This window comes from Danio rerio, chromosome 20 (genome assembly GCF_049306965.1).
Source record: "Danio rerio strain Tuebingen ecotype United States chromosome 20, GRCz12tu, whole genome shotgun sequence".
NCBI classification, from domain to species: domain Eukaryota; kingdom Metazoa; phylum Chordata; class Actinopteri; order Cypriniformes; family Danionidae; genus Danio; species Danio rerio.
This window is the reverse complement of record NC_133195.1, coordinates 7,807,501-7,820,545: the sequence shown is the minus strand read 5'-3', so window position 1 is coordinate 7,820,545 and position 13,045 is coordinate 7,807,501. Positions and strand designations below refer to the sequence as shown.

The 13,045-nt window shown below is 34.3% G+C and overlaps 1 long non-coding RNA gene across 1 annotated transcript in view; it reads left to right on the top strand.

Annotated features, from left to right (window-relative positions):
* The first annotated feature begins 3,856 nt into the window (after positions 1-3,856).
* Positions 3,857-13,045, top strand: part of LOC141379533 (uncharacterized) — a 48,400-nt gene continuing 39,211 nt past the window's right edge. Inside the window, exon 1 of the long non-coding RNA XR_012396343.1 lies at positions 3,857-3,913. This is a non-coding gene — a long non-coding RNA (uncharacterized lncRNA). The remainder of the gene's footprint in view (positions 3,914-13,045) is intronic.

The window sequence follows — 13,045 nt, the reverse complement described above, 5'->3', positions numbered from 1 at the left end:
TAACATGAACAAATACAGTAGTAAATGTATTGTTCATTGTTTGTTCATGTTAGTAAATGCATTAATTAACATTAACTAATGAACCTTATTGTAAAGTGTGACCTATATTTGTTGTCTTGTGCTGAGAAAAAAAAAAAAAACAACATATAACGTTCATCCTAAAGTTATTGCTATTACTATTGTTATTATTATTAAGCCTTACTTTTGTGAGGGGAAAACACACGGAAGTTGAACTCAAGTCGTGAGATTACCATTGTTATGCAATTTAGATTTGCAAAAGTTGTTGACGTCTTTATAAAATTTTGAAATTCTAAACTTTTTTTTTTAACAGCCCTAATTTGTCATTGCTGGTAATACCAACATGTTGGGATATTCTACATTGACCATACATGCAAACTCTATTGACTGTTGGTAAAAGTCATAAGTCATTCAGATTATGATGTATGTATGTATGTATGTATGTATGTATGTATGTATGTATGTATGTATGTATGTATGTATGTATGTATAGTTGATGTCAAAATAATGAAATTACAAACAAAAAAAATTCAAATATTTCCCAAATGATGGTTAACAGGACAAAACATTTTTCACAATATCATTTGTTTAATTTCGGCTAGAATAAAAGCAGTTTTTAGTTTTTTAAGGTTATTATTATTTTTTTATTAATAATACTGAATCAATAATACTTAACCTGACTTTAACTGTATGTGTGTATGTTTCTATTTATATTGATGGAATAAATTTATTGATTAATAATTCAATTTAGATATTTATTTATTTAAAGCTGCAGTATGAAGTATTGCAGTCCAAATTCAAAATATTGTAGAGGTTTTGTTTTTCACCTAACCACTTCTCTAACAACTGGACACACACACAGGTTGCCAGATTGACTACACAACACTACACTACACTACACGTGCCTGACGCTCAAGCTTTACACTGTGAGCTGCTAAGGAAAATATTACATTTGTAATATTTTAATTAATAAAAACAGACATTCTGACAGAAAACACACATTTTCAAAAGAGAATAACTGACTTGAGCACTGATTTTCAGATTAAGAAGTATATTCACTGAACATGTTTCTTACCTGCAAACATAGTCTGGTATTTTTATGCTTTAGAAGAGTGAAAAACGAGCACACAGCACCTTTTACATCAGATCATGATAACGCAATGTTGACGATTTGAATGTTTCCGTTGCGTGTTATAATTTTAGCTCATTATAACACTCAGCAAGTGTCTCTCAGCAGTCCATCTCAATCATATATCAGTTTCACTTGGCGCCCTTGAGCTGGCATTTCAGTGGTTCATCCCTTTGATTCCTGTGCCAGTGGTCTCAGGTCTCGTCTCATTCCCTATTTGACATTTCACGCCCTGCACTGAGAAATGTGCTGTATGTTCAAATGCCTTGTAACTTATTTCTGTGGCTTTTCTTGAAGTGTTTTGCATACATATTTGTGGAAAGGCTTTATTTCGCCTCAAATCATCCCGACATTGCATGACCTTTCTGCAAGTATTCAAAACGCTGCTTGTAAAACCTTTAACTGCTTGTGATTATCGTTGTAGAGCCCTGATGTTTTCTTCCTGGAGGTTTGTAAATGTTTCAGAGAATTTGGGTCTATTGGTGAATTTTTTTTTTTTTTTTTTTGTAAGTTCATTGTCAACATTGTGGTGAATTGAAGATGAGATGTAAATGTTAGTAATCCGCTGTCTGTATGGGTATGTAGTACATCTGGCTAAACAATACAGCAATACCACAGTTTACATTGCTAAAGAGTTGCATTAAGAGCAGTTTAAAAAAATCTGGAGTTGTAAATATTTGTGTTTGTTTACAGAAATGTGCTGTACAACAGTGGTTCAGCTGGAGGCTCATACACCAAAATGACCATTGCAGTGGCTTGAAGACTCATTTGATAAAACATAATCAGGACAGTTTTGAAAAGAGAGAACATTATAAAATGGATATTCACTTAAAACAATTGAAACAACTGGTTGTTGTTTGAGAGGTAAGCTTTGAGAAGGTTTTGCTTCTGCTATGTCATTTTAATAAGATTACTCCAAAAATGTTAGTTTCCTTTTGGTCCATATGTTGGTTTTTGTTCTGCATGTCTGTATTTATAATACTTAAATGATAAATGCAAGTGGTAAAATGAAACTTGTCGCTAATATTTTTAGGAATAAAATGGTATATAGAACGGCTAGTTATGACATTTATAAGGGAGAAGAATGTTAAAATATTTAGTACTTAAAAGGGCCAATTCACCAAAAAAAGTTTTTCCTTATTGGTTGGTTATTACTTCACACTAAACTTAGCAAATGCAGAGATGGATTGATTATATTACATTATAAAATTTTAGGGATTTCCAGATCCGATCACGTGATTGGAAATTGGGCCTGATCACGTGGTTTCAGACTCGATAACCGGATACCTACAGATCAGGACTATTATATCATTATATATATATAATTGAAGTCAGAATTATAAGCCCCCTGAAATATTAGCCCCCCATGTTTATTTTTTCCACAACTTCTGTTTAACAGGAAGTTGGGGTGAACTATTTAAGCAAAAAATAAAAATAAAAAAAACATTTGATAATCAAAAAATGGTAAAGCAAGAATATGCCTAAGCGTTATCAGAAAACATGCTTTTTCTTCCTTCTTTAATAGCACTTGAATTGATCTGTCTTCTGTTAACTCTGCTTGGGGCCTGCTCTGGGTTTTCCTGGGACGCCTCCAAGAGAAATATTGGACAAAACTATAGGGGCACTGAACAAACAATTCAGAAATATGGTCCTGATTTTTCACTTCTCATAACAAAAACAGCATTACTTGCTTACAAAGGAAGAAGAGCCACTCTATTATAATGTAACAGTGTCACCAAAACAATTGTGCCCTAAACTCCAAAACTTTTCTTATATTTTTGCATACATAAAAGCACTGCATTATCTCACTATTGTTGTTATCAAAATGTTTACTTATTCTATGACCACACACATACACTAAATAAAATGATTATTTATCCATGCACATACAAGACATCTATAAATTATACCTACCAGAAATCTTTATCATATATATATATATATATATATATATATATATATATATATATATATATATATATATATATATATATATATATATATATATATATATATATATATATATATATATATATAAGCATTTTTTACTAACTGTTTTCATACCTTTGATGAAGCCAGATCCATTTTCTTTTTATGGTCCAAACGGAAATTAAATTCAACCCAGGCTAATTGGAAATACATGCCTCAATCTACATTTTTGAGAAATATGTTGCACTAGTTATGTTTTGATTCATGGTTCTAATGTCAAATCCACTAGAGGGTGCAGTGTATGTTTTTGAATCTGATATACGTTACTTACGATATGTTTTGTTCTAAACCTTTCCCTGAACCATAAGCAAAAGCAAACATAAACGAAAAGTGCACATGATGACAAGAAAGATCTTTTTTATTAATGTGAAAAGCACCAAAAGTTGTTGGGTCATACTGCCCCCAAGCATTATGCCTAGAATCTGCAGTAATCCCCCCAGCACCCCTCAGGAATTCGGAGAATATGTACAAATCAGGATTCGAACCCAAAAAGCCCAAAGCACAGTAACAACGTGCACACCCACGTTCCATTAGGCTATAAGAGACAGAAGTTACTTTTGACCCTGTCAATCAAACGCAGATTCGACAGGTCTTGATTGCTTCTGAACTGATCAATCCTTTGAATTGCTTTAGTCACGTGATCAGGTGTTTCGAAACATTTTAGTCGCGTGACCTGGATGTTTCGTATCATGCTTCGGTACAGTGTTTCAAAACACTTGTGCTTCGGGAACTCGACACTGTGTCGAAACATCAGTTTCGCGTCAGCCATCCCTACCTGTAAGTAAGATTTGATTATCGTTGATATATGTTTATCAAGGTCTAAATAGGAAAATAGTAGATTACATGACACGTAATTGTGAAATAGGTATTACTGTTTATATTATAATCTTATATCAAGCGTTTGTCTTCCAGTATATTTATGCAAGTAAACATTTTGGCATAATTAGGCCAGTACACAGATAAATTAAGCCAGTACAGTAGCAAAATTTCTATGGCCCAGCTCTGGCCCACACAATCAGCTTTTGCTTTTGCCTAGTCTCAGTCAAGTTAACAACCCATAACTGGGCCATATTTGTTAGTGTGTCACAATTGCAATAAAATATATACACTTGGAGGATTGTGCTTTGAGAAAAAACACACCCATAACTTGCCCAAAACGAACTGATTAACAGAATTGTTTTTTTACTTAAAAATAATTCAAACGTGGCCGACTTGGTGGCTCCTGGTGCTCCTGTTTCCCCCACAGTTCAAAGACATGCTGTACAGTTAAATTGGGTAGCTAAAATTGTCCATAGTGTATGAGTGTTTATGAGTGTGTGTGGATCTTTCGCAGAGATGGGTTGCGGCTAGAAGGGCATCCGCTGCATAAAAACGCAAATTTTAAAATGTTTTTACAGTCACAACTGGAACTGAAATTAAGGAGTTTTTGATCATTTTTTCTTTTCAATATCGCTCACAAGCAACATTTTCTAGCATCATGGTACCTGCCCGACAGGAAATGTGATTTAGCCCCAATCCCAATTCTATTTTTGCACCCTTTCCCCTTCGCCCTTAAAACCGAGTGTTTCAAGTGCTTCAAAATTTACCCCTAAGAATTGGGACAGCACTACAGCATCTGCACACGTCATTATATGTCATCGTGATCTCCTGCTTCATATGAGATCAGACGATTGCATCTGCTGTAGTTATTCCAGTTGTGTTATTGTTTGGTATTTATCTTCAGGAAAATGCTAAAGGCATATATTATGTTATCATAATGATCTAATGTGGCAATAGGATTGTGACTGTGTATTTACACATGCAGCAGCCATATTTATCTACATAAACACACTAAAAACATCATTAACATTATAGCAGACACTGTAAAAAGGTCATTACTAGACATTATTGACAGGGTATTACATACAGGCATTTTTTGTATGTATGACGGTAAAACATGAGCGCGGTTATCACACAGGGCACAAAATAATGTAGTGATAATTGGATTCATCAAATGTTAACTTCAATATTTTAGTACCTCACACGGGGGCACCAAATCTGTAAAAATAAGAGATAAATAACTCCTTTTAAACAGGTTTTCCTCTGTCAAAATAATTAACAATAAAATATTGTTAATTAAAATATACAAATGAAGAGTTTATTATCTGGCCAAATCTGAAGGATAATAAGATTGTTTGACTTGTAGAGCCTTTTACTGTATTATTAACACAAGGTAGACCCAATTGTTGTAAAAGTCTATTTATTAACAAAATAGCAAACAAGGTAACTAAATTACTAACTGTCCAATAAATGAAGTGCATAGGCGAGTCATGAAGGTGATTAAGTTAGGGTAAGGTAAACCTTATTCTACAATAACAAAGAACTGACGAAGTTTTTGTTTTTACTGAATATCAGTTATTAACGTCTAATTAATTTTAATATTTTATACTGAAACACACTATGCCAAGGTCTAATTTAGATGGGGTGGAAAGTGGAATATTTACATTTCTGCCATTGATGCCGTGGTTGGAAGAAGTTGGATCTTCTTGCAAATATTGAAGCATGTAATGAGCAGACTTGGCTCTCTTGAGCTTTGAGAAAAAGAAATCTGTAGATTCTGAAACACACAGAACTGGAGATTTCTGGAAGTGGTGGTTCTGATTTCGGGGACGGCTGTGGGAGGTGTATTCTGGGAAATTGTCTTACCCCTTGGCTTCGAGTGTGGTCCTGAAAAATCTTTGTGGGAAGGGATCTCTACCCCTTGCCCTTAGCCCTACGCCTTTAAGTTAAAGAGAATCGGGACACCCCTACCCCTTCACAGGAACGCGCAAAACGAAGGGTAAGAGGAAGGGCTAGGTATAGAATTGGGATTGGGCTTTATTCCAGTGTACTCTGTGTTACACTAATAAAAATTGAAGTAAAACATAAAAAGTTCTGTCATGAAAAGAGTTCTGTGTAGTACTTTTACATTAATCTCAGTCATAAAATCACAAGTTTTGTTTGTTTTAATGTTTATAATCTTCTGCACACTCAATCTCAATCTGACTTTAAATTATCTCCAAAAAAACATAGTACAAAAAAAGATAATCAAAAGGTTTCAGCATCAGCCATCATCTGAAAAGATTGGTTTATCAGCCATTGGCTAAAACCCAATGTCGTGCATCACTAATTGATTCAATGTTGGAAAACACAATGAGAAACATGTGCGTGTCTACAAACGCCAGTCATAAATGATCAGTGAGATATGAGCACAATTATAAACAGTCTGCTCAGGTCTAGTGCTCTTACCTCAGGCCAGGCTCAGCGTTGGCGGTTTATGACTGGGAAATGATGGTGTGCATCTGGTTCAGGTTATTGTTGTTGTATTTATGACTGATATGACATCTCTTGATAAACTATTTGAGGTTATCCATCAGGATCAGGAGGCCTTTACTTTCCTGCTGCGAGCCCACAGGTACTGTAGTTTTAATTGCGAAAAAGTTGCCCTCGTCTGTCTCCTTTAGTTTGAGACTGGCTGGATAATATAGTGATTGGGGGAAAGGAGTTTGATCTTGTGACCTCTTTCTTGGAAATGAGACACAAGCTGTGTGTGGAATTCATTAAACTATTGTTATTAGCAACACCAGTGGCCATTTGGTAAAGTGCAGTCAATGGCTTACAAGCACAGCAATATGAAGCTTAATGTCAGAATTATTAGACCCCCTTTGAATTATTTATTTTTTATTTGTTTAAATATTTCCTAATTAATGCTGAACAAAGCAAGGACATTTTCACAGTATGTCTGATAATATTTTTTTCTTCTGGAGAAAGTCTTATTTGTTTTATTTAAACTAAAATAAAAGCAGTTTTACATTTAAAAAATAAAACATTTTAAGGACAAAATTATTAGCCCCTTTAAGCTTTTTTTTTCTTTTCGATAGTCTACAAAACAAACCACTGTTATACAATAACTTTCCTAATTACCCTAGCTTGCCAAGTTAACCCAATTAACCTAGTTAAGCCTTTAAATGTCACTTTAAGCTGTATTGAAAGGTCTTGAAAAATATCTAGTCAAATATTATTTACTTTCATCATGACAAAGATAAAATAAATATTAAAATTATCAGTTATTAGAAATTATTAGAAATGAGTTATTAAAACTATTATGTCTAGAAATGCGTTCCCGAAAATTGGGAAAAAAATAAACAGGAGGGCTAATAATTCTGACTTCAAGTGTAATTATGTTTTATTTTATATATTTCTGTGTTTTAAGTAAGCTTTTAATTCTTTTTAGTGGTTTGTAATATAATTTTGAAGCTGCAACATTATAGGCGTCCATACAGTAGCAAAGCAGGAAGTGCACACATAAGAGACTGAACCGTCATTCAGTGTTTTGATTTACTTATGTCAATGTTGTTTCTCATTTAACACTGTAAAACCCAAAAAGTTAAGGTGACTCAAACAATTTGAGGAAACAGATTGCAACAAACAATTTAAGCTCAAAAACTAAGCCAAATGAGTACTGTTAACTTAATCCATTTGAGGAAACGAAGCAATTTGAGCACAGTAAAACCAAGTAAATGAAAATAACTTAATATTTGAGTTTAAAAACTAATCTATGAGTATTGTAAACTTGCTCCATTTAAGTTGCAGTAATTGTGTATTTAATTAACTCATTGCACTGTAAAACCCAACAGTCAACGCTATCAAGTGAAATGAGTTTAGTTAACTCAAAATTAACTGAAAGTTAATTCTACTCATTTGAAAAGTTTTGAACTCAGTGTTGAAGGTAATGAGTTAATTAAATACCTTATTACTTCAGCTTAAATAGGTTCACAGTACTCATATATAGTAGTTTAACTCAAATGGTTTGTTGCAATCGTTCTCTTCAAATGGTTTGAGTTGCTTTAATTAGGGCAACTCAAAATTTAGGGTTTTACAGTACACAGTTGGTTTGAGTTCTCTTCATTTATTGGGTTTTACTGTGCTCAAATTGCTTATTTTACTAAAATGGATTAAGTTCAAGTTCTCATTAGGATTATATCATTTTTTTTAACTTAAATGGTTTGTTGCAATCAGTTTCCTCAAATGGTTTGAGTGTACCTTCAACACTGATTTTTAAAACTCTTTTTAAGTGAGTAAAATTAACTTTCAGTCAATTTTGAGTTACATTACACATTGGATAAAGTTGACTGTTGGGTTTTACAGTCTATGATTGAAGTATTTTCAAGTATTTTTATTTTATAAATTTGAAATGCATTTGTAGAAATATACTGATAACAAATATCCTGACAACATTCATTTTCCAGAAAGCAATGTTTTTTTTCCTCTTTGCATAAATTAATTAATGTTAATTGCCTAACATCTAAAATTACCCAGAATTAATGTTTGTCACATTAAATATTACAGCCCAAATATTTGATCTTAATATATATTTTTTTCTAATTAATAATAAAAACCCATGGAACATTCATTCTGTATTCTTTAACTGTCTAATAACCAATTAATTAATTATTATTACTACTAATGAAACATGTTTAATACTAAATTAGCATTTTAGAATCATAATGTTAATTGTAATTTAGGCTCGATTTTTTCATACTCTATTCTGTTTTCATTTTAAAGTTTTAATGTAATTTTGTTATGTATTTTGGTAAGTTTATTAGTGTGTTATTTATGTCCTATTGTTTTATTAACATTAAATTATTATCATTAAAATTACATTTTAGTACAGTCACATAGACCACTATGTTGTCAGAACAATCTCTGTTCTCATGGATCCACAAATTTTTGCTAAAAACATTGTATTCTGCATATAACAGTTGTAGTATTTCAGCATTTGTGACCAAATAAACACAGCTTTTGTGAGCATACACAATGTATTTTTGAAGCAGTTCTTACAAAACTTTAGCAGTCACAGAAAAAAAAAGATGATTGCACACACATTTGGCTTATTGTCACAGCTCAAAATCAACACAAAGGTCAGAACAATCAAAAGTTGTAACCACAAACTGTACACCAACAGTCTCCATTCACCCATTTATTAAGTAATCATTCAATCCTAGTTAAACATGTTTCAACACACACGCACATGCACACAATAGATGTGTTTTTTTTCCCAAGTGTTTACTCTCAGTCCTCTCTCTCCACATGAGCCCTTGTGCTCTGGTCATGCCAACAGACAGACAGACAGACGGACAGTTTAATGACCAACCATCACTCAATTTACAGCCCAGCACACCTGAATCCTATTAAACATAATGACTTCTTATTCTCCCAGCTGAATCACCATATTTGGACATTTAAGGATTAATGTCAAACGTTTGCCAAAAAATTCAAGTTCACTATTTGTTTGCTTTATTGTATTTCAAATTGACTTGCTGGCTTCAACAATACGTGATCCTGAATTATAGTATCACATAGTTCTGGCCTACAATTGAACACTGAATCTTATGTCTAAAGCTGCGATCACACTAGAGTATGAGCATATAAAATGACATGCGTATACAGTGCTTTGAATGAAAAATAGCTACATACTATATTTTAAATGACTCTACGAACGGGTCTTATTTTGAAATTGCAGGTCAGAATTCAACAAAACTTGAAATTTGGAATGCAGCGGGATGCGAAACTTGTCACATGAGCTTGCATTTCCGATCTACTGTATGAATGGAAGTCAATAAGGAGAAATATGTAGTGTAAGCGCAGCTTTAGTCTGCTCATAGATGTCTTATTCTCACCAAAACCTCACCACTAACCTCTTCCAAGCTCTTACATGTGTATAATGGCTGGGTTCCTTAAGCCTCACTGGCTGTTCAAGAGCCAAACATGAGTGTATCCCAGAGTTCCAGTGGTCCAGTGGCAGCGTTTAGTGAGCGGCTGCTGTGAGGAGAGACCAGGTGCAGCTCTGTTTATCCTACCCTGCTAATTATGGCAAATATTATTCCAATCTGTCTTCCACGTCCATTCTGCAATCCTCTCAGTGAGTGTGTGTGTTTCCGAAGACATTTATAATATAATTATAATATAATCAAATTTGTATAATGACATTGGAATGATGTTAGTATATGACAGAGATGGTTTATGAGGACATGACCTCATAATTCAAAATACTTTAAAGTTGTCCTTAATGGGGTCTTCGACATTTAAAATTCGCCACAAGAAAGCACTTAAACCTGAATGCACACAGACTCATGAAGACTTGTAAAGATGCATGTTTATAAATCACACAGAATAAAGTATTTTGAAAAGGTTAAAATGCAGATAGTTACCTGTAAGGGTTGGATTTAGGGGTAGGGAGATAAAATAAACAGTCTGTACAGTAGAAACATAATTTAAATAGAGCTGCAACTACTATGTTCAAACCCAATCCCAAAAAAGTTGTGACACTTTACAAATTGTGGATAAAAAAAGGGAATGCAATAATTTACAAATCTCATTATCTTATATTTTATTTACAATAGAATATAGTTAACATATCAAACATTGAAAGTGAGACATAAAAAAACAGGCCAAATGTTGGCTCATTCTGGATTTCAAGACAGCTACACATTCCAAAAAAGTTGGGACAGGTAGCAATAAGAAGCTAAAAAAGTCAAATGTACGTATAAGAAACAGCTGGAGGACCAAATTTCCACTTATTGGGTCAATTGGCAACATCATTTGGGTATAAAAAGAGCCTTTCAATGCGGCATTGCCTGTTAGAGGTCAAGATGGGCAGAGGATCACCAATTTCTGCAATGCTGCAGCAAAAAGTAATGGAGCAATATCAGAAAGGAGTTTCTCAGCCAAGAATTGCAAAGAGTTTGAAGATATCACCATATACAGTGTATTACTTCATCCAAAGTTTCAGAGAAACTTTTAATCTCTGTGCTTAAGGCTCAAGGCCGGAAAACCATATTGGATGTCCATGATCTTTACGTTTTTAGATGGCACTGCAACACAAACAGGAATGTTGCTAAAATAGGAATCACAATATTGGCTTATGACTACTTCCTGAAAACAATGTCGTTCGCACAATCCACCAATGCCATTCGCCATGGCCTATAGGTAAAAAAAAAAAATGCATATTTAAACATGGCACAGGCATTTTCTCTGGGGCAAGGTACATTTAAAATGGACTTTGCAAGGTTTCTGCAGGTTTCACCAAGTCAAATTTTAAGACTTTTTAAAACCTTTTTAAGACCATGAATAATGAAATTTTAGACTTGTATAGGGATAAATTGTAAGAATTGTTTTATTGGCCCATCAAAAAAACCATTTTAAAGAGTTATTTCACCACATATTGTGTCAAAAAAATGTCAAAACACACCCTAGTTGTATACGTATTTTTTTCAACATAAGTCTTTAAAAACTAAACAACAGACTGTTATAATATTCAACACAGGCTAATTCTGGGGACATTTCTGGGGACTATGAGTTATGTAGCCGGAGGTGCGGAGGTGGCTGCATTTCATTTCATTTCATTTTTCATTTTTTAAGTGAATGCTACGGGGCGGTTGACGCCATTTCCTTTCACGGTTACTGGCTGACTGCTAACCTCCTTGTGAAAGGCTTTTTTTGGTTGGATTGAGGTAAGCAAGCAGGTGGGTTGGTCAATTGGTAAAATTGGTCGGGTTTAGGGAAGAGAGTGGGTCAGTCAATTGGCCTGTCGCCCAGTCAATCATTCAGTCAGTCAGTCAGACAGACGGTCACTCGACAATGGCCTCTGGTGGGTTTATGCGAGAACAGCGCAGGCATGAACGGCACACGCGAGAGACATTTGAAATACAAAAAGCGAAATCGCTGGTTCACAAAAACAAAAACTGCAAAAATACGTACCTCTCGGAATGTATTTCGCGGTCTCCTTAAATGTGTGTTGGATCGATTGGGTAGCTTTACATAAAGTAAAATTAGGACCCGTTTAAAATGACTTAACACCCATAAATTAATATTTCAGTGAATCTAAGACATTTTAAGGCCTAAAAAATAGTTTTTGAAATGTAAGACCTTTCTGTAAACTGTTCTGTGGTCAGATTAATTAAAATTTGAAGTTCTTTTTGGAAAACCAGGATGTCATGTCATCCGGACAAAAGACGATATAGGGACAACTCAATGTTGTTATCTGCGCTCAGTTCAGAAGCCTGCATCTCTGGTGGTGTGTTGCATAAGTGCGTGTGACATGGGCAGCTTACACATCTGGAAAGGCACCACCAATGCTGAAAGGTATATTCAAGTTCTAGAACAACATATGCTCCTATCCAGACATCATCTCTTTCAGGGAAGACCTTGCATTTCCCAAAATGACAATTTTAGACCAGATACTGCATCAATTACAACATCAGAGATGCGTAGAAGGATCCAGGTACTGAAATGGCCAGCTTACTTTAGCTAAACTGAATTTGTTTTATTATCGTTTTAGGTAACACTTTATAATAACTACACACTATAAATCATTTATTAAGCATTAGCAAATAGTGAATTCATTATTTGTATAAGCATTAACTGTACATTAATAAGCCTTAGTAAGCAGTTTATAACTGCAGCTACAAATGCTCTATTCTTGACTTACAAACATATTTAAAATGTGCTTGTCACGTTCAAAAAATAAGAGTCAAAGAGGATCCAGGTGCGAGTGATTAAAGTTTATTTGACCAAGTCAAAATAAACAAACAATGAAAGTGACAGGCTAGGAGGACGACGAACACAGGGCAGGAACAGACAGGAAAACAGGGTCCAGAAAATTCTCCTCAGGGGCCTGAGCACAGATAACACACATAAGAACAGGTGTAACGAACTGACAAAGAAACATAGAAACGTCGCCCTGATATAGGCCTAATAATGAGCTTCAGCTGGCGTGTAATCAGCCCAGCTGAGTGTCGTCATATCACGTGAGCATAACAAATACACATGGACAACCAAAACAAAACAAACCCACGTGATCAAACATACACTCCGGAAAAGCACACAAAC